General features: G+C 33.5%; 1 long non-coding RNA gene across 9 annotated transcripts in view; it reads left to right on the top strand.

Moving 5' to 3' along the window:
• The window catches only part of LOC141380811 (uncharacterized), a 190429-nt gene that overhangs the window by 74866 nt on the left and 91934 nt on the right, over window positions 1-23629 (top strand). For 7 of the 9 annotated variants that reach the window (XR_012399676.1, XR_012399672.1, XR_012399673.1 and 4 more), the window contains exon 5: window positions 20133-20262. The exons of the other annotated variants lie outside the window; for them this stretch is intronic. This is a non-coding gene — a long non-coding RNA (uncharacterized lncRNA). The remainder of the gene's footprint in view (window positions 1-20132; window positions 20263-23629) is intronic. 9 annotated transcript variants of the gene reach the window in all.

Raw genomic sequence — 23629 nt, 5'->3', positions numbered from 1 at the left:
AACTGATCTTATTTACAATACATATATATCTTACTGATTTCCGACTGGGTTGCAACTGGAAGGGAAGCAAAACATATTAAGGAATAGTTGGCGGTTCATTTCGTTGTTGTAACAGACTGGGTGGAGTGACAGGAGACAACAGGAGGTAAGATCCAATATGCAGGTTTATTCAATGTCAGGCAAGCAGTGGTCATCAGGTGCGAACAGGTATATAAAGGCAGTCCAGAATCATAAACGTTAAACAGGCTAAAGGTCGAAAGGCAGGCGGCTAAACAGGATAACAAGGGTACAAGGCTAGGATCGAGACACGGAGAAACAAGACAGGGAAACGCGTTGTAATGTCACTAGAAAGCAAACAAGACTCGGCAAACTGGAAGCGTGAATGAGTGGCTTATGAATGGAGGGGAATCAGTCTGTGAACAAGGTCCAGCTGGTGATGTAATCAGGATAGATGACTGAGCAGGCGTGTGTTTCTGGGAGCAGTGCATGTATGAATGTGTAGTCCTGGGGAATGCGGAAGTCCTGAGAGTTCGTGTGAGAACCAGCGATCTCTGGAAAGCGATTGCTGGTTGTGTGACAGTTGTGGCGACCTTTGAAATAGAAATTTAGCCGGAAGAAAAAGCAACGAATGTATGAATAGCTTACTGATTTATTTGTTTGTTTGTTTATTTGTTTGTGAAATAATTTGATTACTACATTTAATATAATTTATAAATGTATTCCTGTCTAATTTATTAATGTTATGCAATTTTTTTATTTTTTTTTTTAAATTGGCACATTCTTAAAGCACCTTAAAATTAACAAACACACACATACACAGACAGGCAGATAGATAAATACACTGAAAAATCCTGGTTGCCTTAAAATTAAGTCCAATGAACTTATGTTAAACTGACTTTAAACAGCTTGTATAACTTATCAAATGAAGTTAGAACATGATTAACTCAGTAAAATAAGTAGATAGATAGATAGATAGATAGATAGATAGATAGATAGATAGATAGATAGATAGATAGATAGATGGATGGATGGATGGATGGATGGATGGATGGATGGATGGATGGATGGATGGATGGATGGATGGATGGATGGATGGATGGAAGGAAGGAAGGAAGGAAGGAAGAAAGAAAGAAAGAAAGAAAGAAAGAAAGAAAGAAAGAAAGAAAGAAAGAAAGAAAGAAAGAAAGAAAGAAAGAAAGAAAGAAAGAAAGAAAGAATCAATCAATACTTCACTGATGGTCTGTATTATAGCTAACCCAAACCAACAGCTTAAACTTAGATGTTAGAATCACAAATTAGATGTATCTGTTCATTTATTAACACTGTGGTTCTCAAATGTAATTGATTGATTGATTGATTGATTGATTGATTGATTGATTGATTGATTGATTGATTGATTGATTGATTGATTGATTGATTGATTGATTGATTGATTGATTGATTGATCTCTTCTAACTACTCAAGATGCATTTGATAATTTAATTTACAATTAGACTGACTCTCCCTTCATCTAGTAAAGGCCCACCAGACTAACAAACATGTCTCTAAACATCATGATCTTCAGGCCGTTGGCTTGAACAAACTCTAAACAAGAGGTTAAAAACAACGACCGCAAAAGCACATTATCAGAGAGCTTCTTAGGAAGAGGTTAATTGCTTCGGGTATCGCTGTTATGGCGGAGTCGGAGGATGAAACGCACTCGCGAAGTAGCTGGAGGACACAATTATCCAAATCAATTCCGCCAACAAACTCCAGCCATTAAAATTTAATCCTAAATAAACGTAGCATTTGTAATTCGGCGAGACAATTTCATAAACGCGTGTAAAACTATCCGATAAATTATGCATGGTGGCAAACTTCGACGCATAAATAAACGGGCAATTAAAAGCATGCATTGCGTGGCGGGAAACGGGGAGAGCGGGGAAACGGTTTTAAGATGTTAATTATTCAAATGAGGGACGGAGCTCGCGACTCTACCTGCCTGCCATTGATGTGATCAAGGTGATTAATATGGCACTATTAGTACGGCGATCCCATTGCGGTGGCAAGGGACGGCCTTGATTTATTTACTTTGTACAATTAGGCGATGTGATTAGGAGTGCAAACATAATTGGATTTTCGAGACCCGTACGCATGTAATTAGAGCGGCAATGCATCTTCCTTTGTGATCTGAGCTGACGGGCGACTGGGTGAAGGCTGAGTTTAACCCCTGTTAGTGGCGGAAGACGAGTCTCAAGGAACGAGGATCAGAGCCGCTCCGTGCCGCTTAATTGATTGTACGGTGTTGTCACCGACGTGATATGAAAGCGCGGGACAGATACTGTAGCTGCGGGGGGAATTGCGTCCTCTCTGCCGTTCGCCATGACTGGATACGGGCAGGCCAGACCCGCCACGGCGCCACGCTGGATATGACACCCCTGTGCTCAAGCAGACGCCAACCGCCTCCATGTCATTTCAATTACCACCTCGGAGGTGCAGCGACCTGAGGAGACAAGGAATCAATGTTTTCACTAATTTACTCGTCCTTAATTAAAACACCGACATGGACCTGTAGTCGGCATTGATTGCAAAGCTTAGAAAATAGTACAGTTGCCATACATTAAAAAATATGTTGGCTGTCTGTTCAAACTACTTATTTAAAATGAGCTGAAACAACACAATTCTTGAGGGTTTTTAGGGAGAACTTAATTGTTTTATTTTCAATCCACTTAAATTTGAAGAAACTAAAAATTTTACTTAATTCCTTTATTAGGAATTAATATAATTCCCTTATTTACCCTTTATTATATTATTTAATGTATTTATCCTTTATTATATTACATAATTTCTTTATTTATCCTTTATTATATTATTTAATTAATTCATTTATCCTTTATTATATTATATAATTCTTTGTTTGTTCTACATTATATTATATAATTCTTTTATTGCTCTTTATTATATTGTATAATTCCTTTATCATTAATTATATTACATATAATTCTTTTATTGATCATTTATTATATTATTGAATTTCTTTATTCATCCTTTATTATATTATATTATTCATTTACCCTTTATTATATTATTTAATTCATTTTCCCTTTATTATATTATAGCATTCCTTTATTTGTTCTTTATTATATTATATAATTAATTTATCCTTTATTATGTTATGTAATTCCTTTATTTATCATTTATTATATTGTTGAATTACTTTATTAATACTTTATTATATTATATTCCTTTATTTACCCTTAATTCTTTTAAATGTGTGGAACTTTTTACAGTATATACTGTACAGAAGGACATTTAAATAAGTGGAAAATAAAGTAAACAATAAGCACATATATATTTTTGTGCAATATATGCATTTTTTGACAGTTTTAATAGCTATTTACTTATAAGCGGCTTTGTTTTTTTTTGGTTACAGAAACTATACTGTAATGTAAGCTTTACAACTGCTTTACAGCACAACTGTATTTGGTCATTTACAGTGCTCTTGTAAATTTTACAGTATTACTGGCAACCAAAATGCTGTACATTTTACAATTCAATGTATGTAACTAGTCAATCAAATGTAAACACTCAATCTTTTCATGTAGATGTGGTCAAAATGATGTGCTAAATGTTAAAAAAGCTCTTTTCTATATTGCATTTTTCTACCATATGCATATAGCATAGCAAAGTCCAAAGAAAATAAAAAGTAATGTACCGCATTAATAACACAATAATAACATAGTAATAATATGATCATTTATTTATATCATTGGTTTTATGATGTAGGCCTACTGCAAACATCATATAAAAATTGCCATTATAACAAAGGTTTACCATACATAAAAACATATGCGTTTACATAGTAAACTACCCTAATGTAATTCTAAGAATACCATGATATAATCATGGTATGTCCAAAAAATGTTAATACTGTGATAAATTTTCATATTTATGCAGTGATTTATTTCCTGGGAATGACTTGCACAATCTAAGTTTAAATACTTACTTACTTACTTACTTTATTTATTTATTTATTTATTTATTTATTTATTTATTTATTTATTTATTTATGCATTATTTTTTGTTTGTTTGTTTATTTATTTATTTATTTATGTTTTTATGTTTTATGTATGTTTTTATTTATTATTTATTTTTTTATATGTATATGTATTTATTTATTTATTTATTTATTTTTATTTATTTTTGTATGTATTTATTTATTTATGTTTGTACTTATTTATTGTTTTAATGCTTAATGTAATATTGTTACCACTGTAGAGTTTTGTTTTATTTTATTTACAAGGAAAGCCTTGTCCAACCTAATTACAAAAATAATGTAGTATCATCCTGCTACAGTCAAAAAGAAATAAAAAAGTCCAAATATGTGTTACAGAATGATTATCACATAACTTATTTATATAAACCACAATTGACATTTATATAGATAATATAATACAACTTTGATATACTAGCAATATATAAATGCTTAAAATAATACCATGTTAAATAACTATTATTTTTTGTTAGCGTGTATTTGCTTGATTTAATACATTGATGTATTATAAAAAATTACAATCATAAAAATGATTAGTCTTACAGTGAACAAAATCTTTTGTGCTAGCCGTGACAAAGACTCATTTTTTTTTCCAGGCAGAATTTTCGCAGTATGCGGTGCAGGAAGTAGAGGTTTTGTAGAGCTGCGGTTTTCAGGGATTGGACACATTTTGAGTTTAAAGGGGGACGGCTCCGAGTCAGCTGGGCATCCAGTGTGATTGCCGGCCCCGGGCCCTCAATGGAAAGTTGTGGAGAGAAGCTGTGGTTGCCAGGCACCTCCTGAGGTGACTCTATCAGAGCCAGTCAAGCCTGAAATCAATCACTCAAACCTATCAAAGGCTGCCCTGCCCCGCCATTGTGAACCAGCCATCTGGGCCTCTGCATACTGTCTGCGTTCACTTCAGTGTGTGCGTGTGGATCTGCATGTGTAACTAAATGAATAGAAGGGTTTATGACAGTTTCCACCATTGCAGGTTTTTTTTTTTTTCCGTATCCTGCTTTCTTCCAGGACGGACGGTGACATAATAGGCCCGGGTCTACAGTTGACGCGTATTAGAGCCTCAGTTTTTTGGCACTGTGGTCTGCCGTTGAGTGCTCAAGCCAGCTGCAAAGGGGCCGAACACGAGCAGCTCTCCCAGGCCTGCCGCTGACCAGGCTAACTATCTGACTAACTGTCCCGCTGCAGAACATGAGCGTCCGCCATTGGAGGGCAGTAGAACACAGAGCATCTATCAGAGAGCCTCTAGTCTCACACACACTGCGCGCTCACTAGACTGAGAGGCCAGGATGGTGGGGCTGTCGAATTTGGTGTGAAATATTAATAATATTGTTATTATTTTAATTTTAGGAGCATTTGATTTAGAGTTAGGTCAGGGTACAGATCTTTTTTTATTATATTTTAATGTATATTACGAAACGGTTGTTGTTCTTTATAATCAATAAAAGCGCCTCAGTTTTGTTTGGATCAGAGAGTTCAGTCTCACACATCGGGCTCTCACTGTCCTGAAAAAAACCCCAAGAGGTCAGAATGGTGTGACTGTTGAATTTTGCATAAAATCTTAGATACTTTAGGATATTTTAAATCAAAATACAGATCTTTACATGCTTTGTTTGAAGCAGAGAGCCTCACACATCGGGCTCTGGCTTTCCTGAAAAGAAACTGAGGGTCAGGATGGTGTGACTGTCAAATTTGGTGTAGAATTTATTTATTTAGTACATTTTAGGGGGATTTTAATGACTTTCTTTTTTTAAATGTGTATTACAAAACTTAACTAATTAATAAAATTAATAATAGTGTCTTAGTTTTCTTTGAATCAGAGAGTGTTTTTTGCTCCTCTAGTCATTAAAATGAGATTTAGGTCAGGATATGGACATTTTAATGATACTTAAACGTGCATTAAAAACAATAAGACATATTTCTTTTAAATTAATAAATGTGCCTTAGTTTGAGTAAGTATTTTTGCTTTCTTTTAGTCTCACACATCAGGCTCTGACTTTCCGGAGACGTCAGGATAGTGTGACTGTCAATTTGGCTTAAAGTTAAATACAATTTAAAAAAATGTACCTTTTAGGGGCATTTTAATGATTTGAGTTAAGATACAGATTTTCTTTCTTAAATTGTGTATTACAGAACTATTGTTTTCTTTGAATCAGTTTTTTTTCAGTCTTTTTTTCGCTCCAGTCTTTTTAATGAGAGTTAAGTCAAGATATGGATATTTTAATGATACTTAAACGTTCATTAAAAACAATAAGACATATAGTCCCACACATTTGTCTCTGACTTTCCTGAAAAAAAAAATAATAATAATAATAATTGAGAGTTCAGGATGGTGTGACTAGCAAATTTGGAGTAAAATATTATATACTCATCACATTTTAGGGGAATTTTAGGTCAAATTGTAGGTTTAATGTGTATTACAATACAATTCTTCTTCTTTGAAATGAATAATAGTGCCTCAGTTTTGGTTGAATCAGAAAGTGTTTTTTGTCTTCCGCTGTAGTCTCACACATCAGGCTCTGACTTTCCTGAAATTAAACCGAGAGGTCAGGATAGTGTGACTATCAAAATTTGTTTAAAATGTTTGTTTGTTTGTTTGTTTATTTGATTTAGTGGTATTTTAATGAGTTGGGTTAAGATATAGACCTTCTTCATTAAAATGAAATGAATAAAAGGTCCTTAGTACTCTTTAAATCAATAGTGTTTTTTCCGTTTTAGTTAATTTAATGAAAGTTAGGTCAAGGTATGGACATTTTAATTATATCTAAATGTACAATACAAAACAATAGGAAGCATTTGTTTTAAATGAATTAAAGTGCCTTAGTTTGAGCTAGTATTTTTCCCTTTAGTCTCACACATTTGGCTCTGACTTTTCTAAAAAAAATATGATTATAATGATTTAGAGGTCAGGATGGTGTGACTGTCAAATTTGTAATAACATCTTAAATATGTATAACGTTTTAGGGGAATTTTATGTCAAGATACAATTTTTTTTAAATTATATTTTAATCTGTATCACAAAACAATTGTTCCTCCTTGAAATGAATAAAAGTGCCTTAGTTTTGAATGAATCAGAATTAGTTTTTTTCCAACTCTAGTCTCACACTTCGGGCTCTGATTTTCCTGGAAAACAAAACAATTGAGAAGTCAGTATGGGGGGACTGTCAAATTTGGTGTAAAATCCTGAATGCTTTTTACTATGTAAGGACATTTTAGGTCAATATATAGAGCTTCTTTATTGTACTTCAATATGTATTACAAAGCAATTTGTTTTCTTTGAAATTAATGAAATAGCTGTAGTTTTGTTTGAATCAGAGGTTGTATTATTTGTTCTTCTAGTGTCACACATCGAGTTCTGACTTTCCTGAAAAGAAACTGAGAGTTCAAAAATGGTGTCAAATTTGGGGTGTATTACTTTTTTTTTGTAACAAATCCTTGTCTTGTTAAAAAATCTTAAATATGTTTTTACATTTTAGGGGCATTTAAATGAGAGTTAGGTTAAGATCCAGACCTTTTTTGTGCGCATTACTATCATATCTGGCTATCAATTTTCTAAAATTTCCCAGAGTTCAAATAATTTTGTGTCCTTTTTATTTTTAAATGTGTAATACAAAACAATTTCATCTTCATTGATATGTAAATGTGCAGTTTTGTTCGAATCATATATATATATATATATATATATATATATATATATATATATATATATATATATATATATATATATTGGCTTTAGTCTCACACATAGGCTCTGACTTTTCTGAAAAGATACTGAGATTTCACAATGGTGTGGCTGTCATATTTGGTGTAAAATGTTCAATTTAGCACTTATAGAATGTGAGTAAGCTCAAATTTTTTATTTAAATGTACATTATAAAATAATTTCATGTCCTTCAAATGAATAGAAACAATTTAATATTGTTAACATCAGAGTCTTTCTTCACTCCAGTCTCACACATTAGCATTCATTAGTTCTGTTTGAATCAAAGTTTTTCTGCACTCATTAAGTGGTCAGAATGGTTTTACTGTCATTTTTTTTTTTTTTTTGGTATAAAAAGTACATTGTTGGTAACACTTTAAGTACCGATTTCACTATTAACTTATAGCTCATTAATATGCCTATTATTAAAATAAGTACTTATAAAGTACACATTCTCCATGATCCTATTCTACATAACTTATGCGACCAATACACTGTAAAAAAAAAAAAATGGACTCAACTTAAAATTGGAAGGGAACTTTTTTTGAATTGACTAAAAAGTTAGTTTAACCTAAGTACATTGGACAAAAAAAAAAAAAAAAACCTCTCTTAGTTCCACACAATTCCTTTATTATTCTCAACATAATTTGATTAAGCTTAAATTAATCGGTTTTACTAGTTTTAGTGGATTGAACATAAAACAATAAAGTAGTCCCGAAATACACTTTAATAATTGTTTTGTTTCAACTAATTTTAAATAAACTGTTTAAACAAGCAGCAGAAGTCATTTTTTCTCAGTGAACTGATTTAAGTCAACTAAAACAAAAAGCTCTGCAGCAGGTTACCTTACGATTTTAAGTTAAGTCAACTTTTTTACAGTAAACCTAACTACTACCTCAATAACTATTAATAAGCAGCTAATTGGGGGATTACAATAGTGAAAAGTCATAGTTAATGTTGTTAATGGCAAGAAATGTACCTTAAAATAAAGTATGAACAAGTTTTCTTTAGGTATTAAAATCACGAATGAGTTTTTTAGGTGCGTTTCACTGAAAATTCACAAAAAATCACAAAAAATACACAAAAAATAAAGATAAAAAAAATCTGCATTCCACACAATTCCTTCATGTGGCCACAACACAAAAAAAGGTTGTTAACTTTATTTATTATTATTATTATTATTTTTTTTTTTTACAAATTTAAGTGGATTGAACGTAAAACAGTTAAGCTGTCCCAAAAAAAAGTCAAGAATTGTGTTGGTTCAACTCATTTCACTTAAGTAGTTTAAACAAGCAGCAAAAGTAATCTTTTCAATCTACTGCACTTGACTTTAAGTTGAGTCAACTAAAAAAAAAAAAAAGCTCTGCAGCAGGTTGCCTTACATATTTAAGTTGCGTCAACTTTTTATAACATTGCACCTAAACCATAACTACTACCTCAGTACACTTTAAAACCCAATAAGTTAACTCAAACTGTTTGAGGAAATTGATTGCGGCAAACCATTTAAGGTTTGAATCAAAAGGGTTTGAGTACTGTAAATTAAGTCATATGCACCTCAAAACCCAACAGTCAGCATGATCAAATGAAATGAGTGTAGTTAACTCAAAATTGACTGAAAGTTAATTCTACCCATTTGAAAATAGTTTTGAACTCAGGGTTAAAGGTAATGAGTTCATTAAATACCTCATTACTTCAACTTAAATGGAGGAAGTTCACAGTACTCATATAGATTAGTTTTTTAACTCATGTTTTGTTGCAGTCGGTTTTCTCAACTGGTTTGAGTTGCCTTAACACATCGGGTTTAACAGTACTCAGTTGGTTTGAGTTCTCTTCATATATTGGGTTTTACTGTGCTCAAATTGCTTCTTTTTCTCAAATGGATTAAGTTCACAGTACTCATTAGGATTTGTTTTTGAACTTAAATGGTTTGTTGCAATCGGTTTCCTCTAATGGCTTGAGTTACCTTAACTTTTTGGGTTTTACAGTGTACATATATATACAAACATTTAGGGTTGTCCAAATTAAGTCCAAACAACAATATAACTACTCAAATGGCTTGGTATTAGAGTTAATACTAAATAAATAATTAATTATTTCATAACTCATTAGGTTTGAGTTCTGCTTAACGTTACCAGCTTATGCGTCACCATAATTCTTTTTCATTTAGTCAAAATAACTCAAATTATTAAGTTAAACTACCTTATTTCATTTTGTGCTTTTCACTGTTAGGTTTTACAGTGTAACTAATAATAAGTAACAAAATAGGAGATTACAATAGTGAAAAGTCGTAGTTAATGGTTTGTTAATAGCGAGAAATGTACCTTATAGTATAATCAATTTTTATTTATGTGTTAAAATCACAAATGAGTTTTTATCTTAGCTATACAAATGAGAATAATCTTAGCTATTATTTGAGTCTTTCTTTACTCACACAAACATTGAGCTCCTGTAAAGAAGCTGAGAGATCACAATGGCTGTCCAATCTGGCCTAAAATGTAAATATCCTTTTAAATTTAAGGACATCTAAATGACCTTTCTTTGTTTTAAAGTACATTATGGAATAACTCCACAATTGTTCTTCCTTGAAATGAACAGGAGCGCTTCAGTTTTGTTTAAACTGGGTGGATCTGCCTTTTTACGGCGTTTCCCGCAGCTTCAGCCTGCAATCAGAAAATGCTAATTTTATGGCCAACTGTATTTTCCGCGATGGCACTCGGAAAGATCAAAGCTATTATGAAATGAACCTAACACAGCAGAGGTGCGAGCGCTTTATTACTCCAGTCGGGACGTAATGTAGACAATCCCTCAAAAGCTGGCGGAGATGAGCGAACACATCCACGCCGCTGTCCCTGATCAATGATTCAATAAGAGTGTTCTGGCTGAGGACATCTTTCTGCTCTCGAAAGCTCCTTATATTCGTCCGCCTGCTAATCTAGCGCTCCATAGATTGAGGTTTAAAGCCTAGTTTATCTCTGTTCAGAATTGGATTACAGGTAGACGCGGACATGGTGGTAAATCTCCAATCTCTGTCCTCTATCTGATAATATCAGCGTTTTAATGGCAAATCTAATTCTGATCTGTAAAATATATGTGTTTGGTGTGGGGCATAAGGAGATTCTGTGATCCTGAAATGTCCTTTGTTTTATTTATTTATTTATTGTCATGAGGAAACTTTAATGGTAGTACTATATTTTATTGTCAGTATTTTTGCTGTTTTTGTATGTTTAATAATTAGAAGTTGTTATTGTGGAAAAATATTTTATACTTTTATTTATTTAAAACAAAAAATCCAAATAATAATGACGATAGTCAGTCTATTATTATTATTATTATTATTATTATTATTATTATTATTATTATTATTATTATTATTATTATTATTAATAATAATATTATTATTACTGTTATTATTATTATTATTATTATTATTATAATAACTGTTATTTTTATTGTTTTATTTTTATTATCAAGATTTTGTTATTTACATTCTGTATCAAACCCTCAGTATTTCAATATTAAGATTTAATAAAATAAAAAGCTAGGATACTCAGTCTACACTCCCTGACATAAGTTTTGTAGTCGATCCCAGTTATAAGATCAACAAATAATAACTTGACTTCTAGTTGATCATTTGGAAAAGTGGCAGAAGGTAGTTTTTTCTGATGAATTATCTGTTGAAATGCATCCCAATCATCACAAATACTGCAGAAGACCTACTGGAACCCGCATGAACCCAAGATTCTGACAGAAATCAGTCAAGTTTGGTGAAGGAAAAATCATGGTTTGGGGTTATATTCAGTATTGGGGCATGCAAAAGATCAGCAGCGAGGTTCACAACATCAGCAGCCTGAGGTATCAAGACATTTGTGCTGCCCGTTACATTACAAACCACAGGAGAGGGCAAATTCTTTAGCAGGATAGCGCTCCTTCTCATACTTCAGCCTCTACATCAAAGTTCGGTCCCACTTTATATTAAGTGTCCTTAACTAATATGTACTTGCATCAAAAAAATAAATACAATGTACTTACTGTGTTTATGATGTATTTGAGAACACTTGTGGTGCTTCTGAGTTGGGATAGAGGTTGGGTTATGGACAGGTTTGGTGGTATGGGTAGGTTTAAGGGTGGGTGAAGGTGTAGGGGATGGTCAACAGTGTATTTACAAATGTAATTACAGAAGTTAATTACAGATGTAATTACATACTTGTATTTAATCAAGCATAAGTACACAGTAAATACATGTATTTACACAATGAGTACATTGTAACAAACTATTAATTCCTGTGTAAATACATAGTAGTTAAGGCCACCTAATATAAAGTGGGACCCAAAGTTCTTGCAACCAAAGAAGGTCAAGGTGCTCCAGGATTGGCCAGCCCATTCACCAGACATGAACATTATTGAGCGTGTCTGGGGTAAGATGAAGGAGGAGGCATTGAAGATGAATCCAAAGAATCTTGATGAGCTCTGGGAGTCCTGCATGAACGCTTTCTTTGCCATTCCAGATGACTTTATTAATACGTTCTTGAGTCATTGCAGAGATGTATGGATGCAGTCGTCCAAGCCCATGGGAGTCATACACAATATTCATTCTTTCTCCACTGCAGCATGACTCAAAAGTTAGAGCTGTACTATTTAAATAATCATTTAAAATCAATCCATGATCATGTTTTATTTTGGTGAAATAAGCATAATCTAGAGGCCTTTGCCTTTCAAATAAGCCACTTCTGATACCAAATGATCAGCTAGAAGTCAAGTTATTATTTGTTGTTCCTAAAACTTAGATAAACAACAAGACTTTTGTCAGATAGTGTATAGCTGTAATTAAAGGTATTAAAGCCAATTGACTCTGTGTTAAATATTTAAGCTTTGTTCATATTTATATTCACATTTAAGTATTCAGTCATATTTTGTTTGCACTTTAATAAATAACTATGCATGCATTGTGTATTATAAACATTATATTAAGACATAATTTAATTACTGCAAGTTTCATTTACAATATATAATAACATCATTTTCTGTTACATAATTTATAAGCATTTTAAATAACAAAAAAGTTTTAGATTTTAAGAGTAAAAGATTTAGATTTTAACAATAAAATTGTGCAAAACAGCTATAAATGTCATATACAAACAGGTATAATCAAGAAAAAATAGTAATATATTGATACAATTTCTAAATATAATTAGCAAAACAAATACTTTGCTAACCCAAAGGAAAAAAAACCCCACAAATGTCCCTCCTTGTGAGCTAAGAGAGAAAGGCAGAAATGATAGCAGAAACACAACATAATTTAAAACACAACATTTAAATATACGTTTTAAGTATAAAATGTTGTCTGCTCTCAGAACATGTATATATAGTTGATCCTGATCCATTTTATAGCGTGTAGCTTTAGTCTGCGACTCGTTCACGGTCCCGAGTGCAATGTTTGAGAGCTGACCTGCTCTTTTATGTACATGCAAACTCCTCGCTGTGAGGAGCTCCCAGAGTTAAGAAACTCACTTAGACAGACTTCTGTTCCCTTTATACACTGAATACACCGTCCCAAACGCCCAAACACAGAACACTTAGTCCACTGTAAAAGGCGATTCGCTGAAAGAGTAAATTAACTTTGTGCACACTTATTACTTATAAACATTTAAGTTACGAAATAAATTCTTTAATTTTTTTTAAGTAAAATCCACTTGTCATCTTTTAAGGCAATGGGTTTACTCACTTTTTTAAGTAATCGTTTTTTTACAGTACACTCAAAAATTATGTTTGCCGTAAGTTCAAAACTACATATTTAAAATTAGCTGAAACAAAACAATTCTGGAGTTTTTTGGGGGACCACTTAAAGGGCACTTGTTTTACCCCCTTTTCAAGATTTAATATATGTCTTTGGTGTCTCCAGAATGTGTCTGTAAAGTTTTAGCTCAAAACACCCTTCAGATTAATTATTATATCTTTCAGAATATTAGAATTTTCTGCTTTGAACACAATGTAGCTGTTATTGATGTCTGTGCCTTTAATGCTGGTTCTCCCTGCCCATCGTTCCCATGTGCCTGTCAGAGTGTGCCTCAATCTCTGCCTCGGCTGCATCAGATAAACAGCACAGTGACAGACATGAATGAAGCAGATCTCACGTAACGTTTGTAAGAAATACTACAGTAAGAACTTTCCCAATGATTATTTGATGTATTTGTTGTGGAGTTGCAACGATGAGTCACACATGATGTCGTAAACACACACACAGCACGCATTTAACTTTGGGCCGCTATAAGATTCTGACGGTATGATAACCTTGGATAAAAATGTCACGGTTTCACAGTATAGTGATTACTGCTCTAAAGTATATTCTTTTTGTAAAAATCTGAGTAAAAAACTAAAACTTTTTCTTTGAACCCAGTATTTTCACTAAATATATTTTATTTTGAGAAACATTTATAATATTTCGGAACAGTAAACATGTCAGGCTAAATAATTCAAATGAATCATTAAATCATTAAACTACAGAAATGTCCTTAAATCCAAATTACTGGTAAATTTCTGTAATTTACCGTCTGTTATTTTACGGTAAATGTCTTTTTTATATATATTAATTTGAGAAACATGTCCGGCTAAATAATTTAAATGAATAATTGACTTCTGATATCTTCATTGTTTACAAAAACACAGATTTCTTTACAATTTAAAACAGCATCTTTGGATTTCTTTTTTGCTGGAGATACTGTTGTCCTTAAAAAAACAAACAACAAAAAAGTGAATAAAAAATCTTACATTTACCATAGGAACAGTAAAGCAGAACATTTTGATGGTGTAAAACCATGACTTTTCCAAACCGCGGTATACCTTAAAAATTATCATCCCATGCCTATATACAAATAAAGGTAAAAAAAAAAACTAAAAATAATTATAAAAAAGATGGAAGGAAAATGGCATCTATAAGCTTCGGCAACTATATTGTTTAAAAATGTATTATTTTACGGGGTGCCGAAAAAACAACAGTAAAATAACGGCCGTTAAATTACAGACATTAACTGTAAAACAACAGACATTAAATTACTGAAATTTCCTTAAAATCTAAATTCCTGTAAATTTCTGTAATTTAACAGCCATTATTTATATTGAATAATGGATTTTTTACAGTGTATTGTTGACGGTAGACCTAAATGAGTAATGCAAAATATTACAGTACATACATGTGCATTCACACTCCAGATACAGCATGTGCAGTTTGTTTCAAAGTACGTACAGTTGAAGTCAGAATTATATGGCCCTCTTTCAATTATTATTATAATTTTTTTATATTTCCCAATAAGTATGTCTGATAATATTTTTTCTTCAGGAGAAAGTCTCATTTTTATTATTTTATTATTATTTAGGTTTTATTTCGACTAGAATAAAAGCAGTTTTTAATTTATTTAACCATTTTTGGGACAAAATTATTAGCCCCATTATTTTCGATAGTCTACAGAACAAACCATCATTATACAATAGCTTTCCTAATTACCCCCACCTGCCTAGTTAACCTAGTTAAGCCTTTAAATGTCACTTTAGGCTGTATAGAAGTGTATTGAAGAATATCTAGTCCAATATTATTAACTGTCATCATGGCAAAGATAAAATAAATCAGTTATTAGAAATGAGTTATTAAAACTAGTATATGTTGAAATGTGTTAAAAAAGGAGGGGCTAATAATTCTGACTTCAACTGTATATAAAATAAGCTGAAACAACACAATTACTGAGTTTTTTTTGGGACAACTTAATTGTTTCATGGTCAATCCACTTAAATGTGTAAAAACTAATAAGCTAACTTAATTCCTTCATGTTGACCCAACACAAATCAATTGTGTGTAACCCAGCATATTTCACAGAGCAGCGTAAGAATACACACTTTACAGCTTTTCCTGTTGTTTTCAGAAAACCAAAGTGACAACTTTTTTTGTGAACGCAAAACTAGAAAAAAAAAAGAATCATTAAAAAAAGAGAAAGATGGCGCACGCTCCACAGACAGAGCAAAGCAGAACCTGTATAATAAAGGCAAGATTTTTCAAACATGGTTGCCATGTTTACAAGTGCCAGAGGGCAAAGCAGGACCTTTATTTCCCTCCTGCTAATTGTTTGATTTCTGTGCCACTTGAGAGTCAAGCGGAGAAAAAGAGAGTGAAAGAATATACAAAAAATAGAAGAGTAAGTGAAGAGAGAGAGAGAGAGAGAGCAAATTTGCAGAGATCACACATCGCCCCTTCTTCATTTGTCTGTAACATGACGATAGCTTGAGGCATGTTTCTCTCTGGAGCTTTGCAGAAATACCAAGCGGTGAAATCCCCTGTCGCTTGCCTCTCAGCTCACAACAACAACACACAAACACACACACACACACACACACACTTTCCATGTGCTGCTTTTGTTCTGATAGCTCCAACACCATAATGCAACCGCGGTGATAACAAAGTACGGTATGAAGTGGAGGTTTTGCTTCATTACATTAAGAAGGGCTCGAGACGGACTCTGGCGCACAGATGCATGATGGGTAGACGGTGGCGCTGGATGCACGGCGTGATCTTTAATCGCCCCATGACACCGAGGCTGTCATCGGTCTGCCTCCGCCGAGATATTGCGGTCTCCTCCTGCGCTGATCTTGCTTTCTGCTACGGCAGGAGTTCCTGTTAGCGAGTTACCGGGCAGAAGACAACACATTTAAGACAATCCACACAGCTGGATGGAGAGACAGGCCATTGAAAAGCTGCAAAAAAATGTGTGCTGGATGGTAAAGAAATAAAAAAAGGAGATGGCGGTCTCATCGCTTATCGTCTCGCGCTTATTATCATGCAAATAAACGTTAATCAAAAGACAGTTTTTAATCGGATTGCACTTGTTATTGTTCAGTGCTGCCTTTCGATCCCCCAAACAAAAAAAGCTGCCGGTGGGTTTTGGAGAAACTTCAGGCGCTTTTCTGTTCTCTCTCGACGGGTCGCCCCCCCTTCGGCTCACCTCAAGACCTGAACGCTGTCTCTTTAAATTAGCCGGGCGGGAGGGTGGACGCTAATGACAATCAGTGGGTCTCTTGTCTGTTGCCCCCTGACAAGCAGAACCCTATAGGAGATGAAAGGGAATAAATGAACTTTTTCGCCCTGCTAAAACAACATGATGAAGCAGGGTATGGATTGTGGATTAGCGCTCTGTCTTCATTGTTGGAGCATCCACAGTAATTAAAGCAGCAAGAGAAATCAGCGGGGAGTTGGGGATATAGATAAATAAACATATAGTGAATGCACAGCATCAGTCGAGAAACAGTGTTTGGGGAGATACTGTGAATCCTCACTTTGCAAAAGAGACGTGGATTTGTAATTTAAAGCCGTTCAGCTCAGTAGGTCTCTTTGGTTTTTAAGATAGATGATATTTAATATTAACAAAAGTAAAGCTGAAACAAATGTGATATTTATGGGAGTAATCTGTTTTTAATTGCGTAGGTTCAGTCTGATAATAGTAAATTCAGTCTACTATTTTAAGTAAACTGATTATTTATGAAGTATTTTTAGGTTTACTTTTTTGTTGCCCATCTTTTGTACTGTAAACATATTTTAAAATGTACTTAAATTTCTAAAATAACATATAAAAAAATGATTGCATGTGTAAGTTTTTAAACTATTTTCAAACAAAAATTATGAGATTTATTTTAACACTAAGGGCCTGTTCCACTGGAACGTTTTTTTTCTTTTTTTGGTGCGTTTTTCGTCGACGTTTAATGCTTCGTGACAAAATAAAGGGCCTTAATGTGATTGTGCACACCAATGCGCAAAATGTCAGGCGTAAAAGCATTATTTTTTGAAGAAATACCTCATACTCAATTTGTAATTTAAAGCCAATCAGCTCAGCAGGTCTTTTATTTTAATCTGTATATCTGAGTAAGTCTGAGTAATCTGTTTTTATTTGTGTAGGTTCAGTTTGATAATAGTAAATTCAGTCTACTAATTTAAGTAATCGGATTATGTATGAAATATTTCAGTTTTTCTATTTTATTTGCCCTTGTGCTCGTCTTTAACATACTATAAACATATTTTAGAATATAATTACATTTGTGATATGTTATCAAAAACGTTCTTACTTATGTGTAAGCATTTTAAACTAGCTTGATTTTTTTTAAACAAAACATTGTGAGATTTATTTTAAGACTGAATTATAAAAAACTGAATAAACTAAAGGAAATTAACAGATGATTAGGATAGTTAAAACTAAATATTACATGATATGCAAGGCGCTATATAATATAAAAAAAGTAAAAGCTGGTATGAACAAATATAATAATTATGTGAATAATCATTTTTAATTATGTGGGTTGAATAAATTTCAAGTAATTCACATTTTTACGGCTACAAATATATTTTTTACGGCAAAAAAATAATAATAATAATTGTAATGCTGAAATGTACAGAAATGCAGCTTTAAACATTGTAATCAGTTAACCTTCCCTGATAGACAGACAAACAGACAGACTTATTGACAGATAGACTCATTGACAGATAGACTCATTGGTGTTCCGGGCTAGAAAGAGGTGTTTTAAGGCACATTGCTGGCATGTTGCTATTTTGAGGAACTAAAATAGACCAGCTGAAAGTTCAGTATCTTAAACACTTGCATATTGCTTAAAACACACAGCATGTACAGCAATACACAAATATAATTAAAAATTAAAAAGAATTATAGGATTTAAATGAAAGAACAAAAATTATTATTTTCTACATGAATATAAAAACTACTGCCTCCATACCTTCTTCATCTCGGGGGCTTGTATAATGTTATTATTATTATTATAATTATTTTATTGTTATTATTATTATTATTATTATTATTATTATTATTATTATTATTATTATTACTAGTAGTAGTAGTAGTAATAGTAATAGTAGTAGTAGTAGTTGTATTTATATGTATATTTATGTTTGTTTAAAAAAAAACGCGTTTAGATTTGTCCACCTGTTGGTTTTTGGAGACATGCATCACCAAATGGGGCATAAGAATAGGTCGTTTGTTTGGACATAACTCTAAGTTTTATGAGCACACTTTATTATTATTGTTATTTTATTTGTTTGTTGTAAATTAGAACTAATTTTAGAAAAAGTTTTGAAACAACTCTTTGTGCTTAACAAACTAAATTAAATATGTGGGCTAATGGATGTCATTAGTGGAGTGTGTACAACACCGTACACAATCTCCACGAAAGTAAAGGAGTAAAGTAAAGAATAAGAAAGTAAAAAGTCGGAATGAAGGAGGCTCGTTCTTTATCCTTGTGCTGCAGATGCTCTGCTAGTTTTCTTGCTAGTGAAGCGTTCAGTTTTTCCACTTACAAAGTGCGCTATGTAAATAGCAAATGTGCCACAGCGCGGCGCAACTGACTCTTAAAGGGAATGAGAGATGAGACTCTGATTGTTTTAATGCAGGTTATGCTCAAAACACACCCACAACTCATTAAGAGAATAAGCACAACCCTGTTAGACCATACGTCAGTGCGCAGAGCGTATTTTTCCATCCTTAAAATAGCAAAAGTGAATTTGGACACCTTTTTAATGCTTTTGCACCATGCACTTTAGACTTTGCGCTTTTGTTTCAAAACTATTCCTTAATCATTTTTGTTAATGCAAGAGATGTTGATCTATTTTTCCCAAAACCATATTGCTCATCAACTAAAATGTTTCCATGAAATTTTTAAGACTTTAAGCAAAGAGTTTTTCCAATTTGTTTGAAAACTGGGATAGTATAGAAACCAGTACATAATCTGTAGAGTAGTGTTTATCTCCATATTTAACCTCTCACCGAGCATCAGGACGTGGACCCACTGGGGCTACTGTTTTTTTTAACATTTCAATATTTATGAATAGATAAAAAAAAAAAATTATTTGTAGAGAAAACACTTTCAATAATGTGAGTCTGAGTAAATAATGTGGACTTAAAAAATTTGTTTATTTTTTGCATGAAATTCAAAGTTTATTCAAAACCATTAGAGGTCAGAGGAAGGTGAACTGTACACAGCAGCACTGTTTTGTTATTGCTTGTGTTTGAGAATGTTGTTGACTGCGACTGACTTTAGCCATGTAGCCATGGGTGGAGTGCGCCAGATGCCCCTGCCAGTTTTTTGGTGCCTAGGCCCTGTCAGCTGCCAGCAGGCCCCTAATCCTTCCTAATGGGAATTGTCTTTTCAGCGCTAATTTAAACCCTCAAACCACGGGACTGCCTCAACCTGAAAGCGCTCAATCCCAGCAGTTTTCCTCCAGCCCAAAACCCCTCACCCCATTGACTAGCCCGAGCTCCACTCAGGCCTGGGGCCCTCCAATGCCTCTGCTACAACACCACCTTTCTGTCATTCCACATGCTGATTGTATTAATCTTATCTCTGTTTAATTACATTTTTCAGGACTCTTGCCGTCTGCCATCTTTGCTCGCAGTGGGAGTCACTGAGGGGCCCTCATTTCACATGCCATCTCATTTGGGTTCAAAAATCCCTGACGCAAGACACCCGGCCTCACTGGAGAAAAGCTGAAAAGGTGATTTATTAAATGTTTGAAGTTAAACGCACAAGTTTCACGTTTACAACCAAAATGTTTCGAATTGGGAGCTACATATTATACATAAATATCACATATACAGTTGAAGTCAGAATTATTAGCCCCCTTTGAATTGTTTTGTTATTTTCTATATATTTTTCAAATGATGCTTAACAGAGCAAGGAAATTTTCTGATAATATTTTTTCTTCTGGAGAAAGTCTTATTTGTTTTATTTTGGCTAGAATAAAAGCAGTTTTTAATTTTTTAAACACCATTTTATGGAAAAAAAAATATTAGCCCCTTTAAGCTATATTTTTCCTCGATAGTCTACAGAACACACCACTGTTATACAATAACTTGCCTAATTACCCTAACCTGCCTAAATAACCTAATTAACCTAGTTCAGCCTTTAAATGTCACTTAAAGCTGTAAAGAAGTGTCTTGAAAAAAATGGAGTACAATATTATTTACTGTCATCATGGTAAAGATAAAATACATAAGTTATTAGAAATGAGTTAATAAACTGTTATGTTTAAAAATGTGTTAAAAAAATCTTCTCTCCATTAATCAGAAATTGGGGAATAAATAAACAAGTGGTTTAATAATTAAGGGGGGCTGATTATTCTGACTTCAACTGTATGTATGTATATATATATATATATATATATATATATATATATATATAGTGCAATGTGGCTGTATAATGGCTCTGGTGGAAAAATACAGCCACATCGCACTGCTACTTGTGTGATATTGTGTTTATACAACAATAATCACGATTATTTTGGTCATAATTGTAATCACGATTATTCAAAATGATTACAGTTTAAGTCATAATTATTCGCCCTCCTGTGAATTTTTTTGGTGTTTAATGGTGTTTAACAGAGGAATTTTTCACAGTATTTTCTATGATATTCAAAATAAGCTTTTAAAATAAGTGTCACACACACATTGTAAGTGTAATTACAAGCTTAGATGAACTTAAAGGGAAACAATTATCAATGTATTATTATCTTTAGAAAAGATTGTGGCCAATCAAACATGCATATGCATATTAATAATCCCGTGTATTTGAGTTTTGTTTTGATTGGCCCATTAAACGCCAAGATCTTATACTCATGGGATTTACTTGAGTAGGAGGAGACAATGGTGTTTGAGGCTAACAGTATGCCATTTTCATATTAAGCTCTTATTATCTAGCTATTTATTTAGCTTCTCTATGGCAACTTTAGGAAAACATGCTACTACCATTTTTGACCAGTTCATTGTCAGAACTATTTTAAAAACACAAAGCTTCTTATTAAAAAAAAAATACCATGGTTTCCTCAGGAACAGTATTACGCGAACAAAACATACACCAAAATGCAGTAATGACTTGTGGACCTCTAATGTACAACCTGTATACAGTTGAGAGAGAGAAAAAAAATGACACTGATAAACAAGGCGACACTTGAGTGCTCTTGAATCTTTCATTTGAAGACGCAAAGGCAGATTCTCTGCAGAAAAGACAGGTGGGTTTAATTGCGTGATGTCTAATTTGGGCCTGTTAGAAGAGCATGTGTGTGTGTATGTATGCATGAGTGTGTGTGTAGTCCAGATTAACACGAGCAGCATAACAGGTGTGCCAGTGATTTACGCTCAGCCTAATTAACCCATTCCACCAAGGAGAGAGTGGGGAAAAATCACATGATTACCATGCAATCAGAAATAGTCTATTTTTCCCCATCTTGCTCTTTTTGAGCAAATAAACAACCCACGGCAGCTGATCGGGTGCTGGAGAATGTTGGTGATTGCGATGTCTGTAATACTTTATGCTAGGAACGGTGCTCTGGCATGAGGCAGAGGGTTACTTTTAACATTTATGTGGGTTAAACTTACTAATTACTTGTTGAAACAATAATTGTAGTCAAATTTAAATATCATAATATAACGGAATGTAATTTATTTCAAATATGTTGGCTTTAGAAAGCTAAAATACTTATGCTATTTAACCCTTTTAAAGAGCCCCTATTATACATTGAAAAGGTCATATTTTGGTTTTGGGTGTCTCCAACAACAGACTGATATGCATTCAAGGTCAAAAACACTTTCATTGTCTTATAATATGCATTTATTCTTACCTAATTATACCAACGACTCCCCTATTCGTTGAGCTAATTAATTTGTTCCCAAACTCCTCCTTAGCATGAGGCTAAGCTTCGCTGATTGGACCGATGACCCAGTCTGTTGTGATTGGTCGGCTTCGTTCAGTGCGAGATGTAGAGAAACGCCCACAACGGCTTATTAACAATTTTAAAGCAGTCAGAGTGCAGAGTGTATGTGTGAGCCCAGTGCAGGAGTGCATTAAAGCAGTGCAGTTTAACACCAGCATATTGCTCGATTCTTGACGCTCATTCAGTATTAATCCACACAGTGGCAAAAGCTGAACTATTTTGAAACTTGACCGCTGCACATGTAAACAGTAGGAAAAGCTGACGGTGGCCATAGCAAAGACAAAAGGCAGTGGGATGCAAGCTCACAAACGCATTTAAAATCTACAAGCAAAGCAGCACTCGTCCTGTTTTCAACATGGTTTTAGATGCAATTTGAAAATATAAAGTGTTCACCAGATACATTACAAGTGGTTACAAGTAACTAAACACAATTAAATACATGTTGCAAGCTAGAGAAAACAAGAAGGCAACCATGTTAACCATGCTTACTTACACTTGTAAATGGAGGTAAAAACTGATCCATAACCTGTGTACTGTACAGTTCCTGTCGAGCTTTGACAAAGTCTCATCTTGTTCTACTTTGTTCACTGATATCAGTTTTTCTCCAGCATTGGTTCTAATCACCAGACATTCATTCATTTTCAGGATTTTAACCATATAAATGGTGGTTAGTTTACAAAATGGCCCAGGTGTTTTTATATAAAAATATTTAAAAAATATTAGTTAATTTATTAGTCACTAAATATTCAGCAGATTATTGTTGTTTTTAATTTTGTTAATTATAATCTTAGATAAACAACACTATTCATTTGTATCATTAATATGCTTATCTAGGTTTAGAAAATACACAAACAAAAAATTTACTTGCACCCAGTTGGACTCATGCCTTAATCCTTCGTGGCATAGATTCAACAAGGTACTGGTAATATTTCTCAGAGATTTTGGACCATTTTGACATGTTAGCATCGCACAGTTGCTGCAGATTTGTCGGCTGCACATGCATGATGCGAACCTCCTGTTCCACCACGTCCTAAAGGCGCTCTATTGGATTGAGATCTGGTGACTGTGGAGGCCCTTTGAGTACAGTGAACTCATTGTCATGTACAAGAAACCAGTCTGAGATGCTTTATGACATGGCGCGTTATCCTGCTGG

The sequence above is a fragment of the Danio rerio genome, chromosome 24, assembly GCF_049306965.1.
Source record: "Danio rerio strain Tuebingen ecotype United States chromosome 24, GRCz12tu, whole genome shotgun sequence".
NCBI lineage: Eukaryota > Metazoa > Chordata > Actinopteri > Cypriniformes > Danionidae > Danio > Danio rerio.
The sequence above is the reverse complement of the archived record's forward strand: the minus strand, read 5'-3'. Positions and strand labels throughout refer to the sequence as shown.